We start from the raw sequence: 1644 nt of genomic DNA, 5'->3' as shown, positions 1-1644 counted from the left end.
ACTGCACCTGTAATAAACATGTTAATATGTGATTCTGATAACCCCTGTAATACAAATTATAACATAATGCCAGCAACTTCAATAAATGCTTGGATGAAATGATAATTAATGCAATGATAAAGATGATGGTTATGTAAAATAATCCCTGTAATTCCACAGTACACAGACACTAGACATTATTTTATTACCTGGTATTTTCACTCGAGGTGCCTGGGGAAACTGTTTTTTTGTGGGCTGCTCATCCTCTGAGTCACTATATGTGTACAGGGGATTTGGTCTAAAGAAATAAGTAGAAAAAGTTCATAAGTAATTGTAAATGTGCTTTTGGCATATTTTTTCCTAAAGTTACAGTTTGATTTATAATAACACACACACAGGAAACGGAGATGTGCAAGAAGGTGCAGTATACAAGGAATTTTTGATGTGCACAAGTGTACACGGCTTTGCATTTTTAAAAAGTTTACAAACTTACACTTTTTGGACTATATTATGTGGTTATATTGCAGTATTCAAGCATCACAGATATGTACAAAAGACAAGATTATAAATTCTTAACAATCAAAGATATGTTTGAGAATAAAAAAAGTTTTACTAGTGCTTTCTTTTATGACTGGTCTGAGTTTCAGCTTCGGACTGAAGGTCAGACGTATCACAGTGTTCACTTAGATATTTCTGAAGACTGCGTTCGGCTTCTTGAAATGTGTCTGGAAGTACAAACACAATGTATGGCCCGACAAAAATTAGTACACGAAAAACTTGTTATTGTTACATTTATACAACACCAATCTAGATGATACCCACCATGGCTTATGAGAAGCCGGACTGGTGCATAGGTGAGCCATGTTGCACCAGGATGAACTCTCCTCTTTACTGCGGCGTGGATCCTGAATGTGTCTCGCGGAGGATATGGAGGCCATGACAATTTCTCCCCATTTAACCATGAACTAGGGACTATTTCTGTACCACCAGTGCTGAACTGCACACTGCACCAGTCTTTCATTTTTATCTTTTTATAAAATTTGGAGTCTTTTCTTGCCCTGTCTAGGATAAACAGGAAACAGATAATTACAATATATTTCATAGTCACTACAAAACTAGATCTATTGACTGAACTAAATAATAAATAATAGCTTAAAATGTATATAGGCAACAATTACAAGCAAACCCGATAAAATAAACTCTGTTTTTTTTATTGACTATGCATGATTGGCAATGCAATGAAAGCTGTGTTGTCTGGACAAAGAAAATATTTGCCAGTAATATTATTGAGCCTTGTAATGCCAGGTCTGCTGTTCAGCTGCGACACTCTGTAGCATCCAATTCTGGATGACGGTAAGGGGTACTGAAAGTAAGACTCTTTGTGACAAAACTTTTGGAAGATAACAAATGTGTCACCATCTACTTTCACAATGTTGCGGATTAAAGCAATGTCATCGACTACCTGCACACAGTTGTCCCCATCCCCTACAGACAAGATGTACTTTTCTGTCACTACTTTCTTGTACTGCTCTGAATGGTGTATCGGAGCCACAAGTGGACCATCATAATGCTGATGCATTACTTTTTCTGCTTTTCTTGGCGGTGGTGGCTTCACAGCTGGTTTTTCAGAAAGTCTTTTTACAATTTGTTGTAAAGGCAAGTGAG

General features: G+C 36.9%; 1 long non-coding RNA gene across 1 annotated transcript; it reads right to left on the bottom strand.

The window, feature by feature from the left end:
• Positions 1 to 239: 239 nt before the first annotated feature.
• Positions 240 to 1400, bottom strand: LOC102083284 (uncharacterized). Its single transcript, XR_002060336.2, has 3 exons — positions 802 to 1400; positions 593 to 704; positions 240 to 277 (listed from the first exon to the last, which is right to left on the bottom strand). It is a non-coding gene; the product is annotated as an uncharacterized LOC102083284 (long non-coding RNA).
• Positions 1401 to 1644: the final 244 nt, after the last annotated feature.

Source organism: Oreochromis niloticus, unplaced genomic scaffold (assembly GCF_001858045.2).
Source record: "Oreochromis niloticus isolate F11D_XX unplaced genomic scaffold, O_niloticus_UMD_NMBU tig00006675_pilon, whole genome shotgun sequence".
NCBI lineage: Eukaryota > Metazoa > Chordata > Actinopteri > Cichliformes > Cichlidae > Oreochromis > Oreochromis niloticus.
The sequence above is the reverse complement of the archived record's forward strand: the minus strand, read 5'-3'. Positions and strand labels throughout refer to the sequence as shown.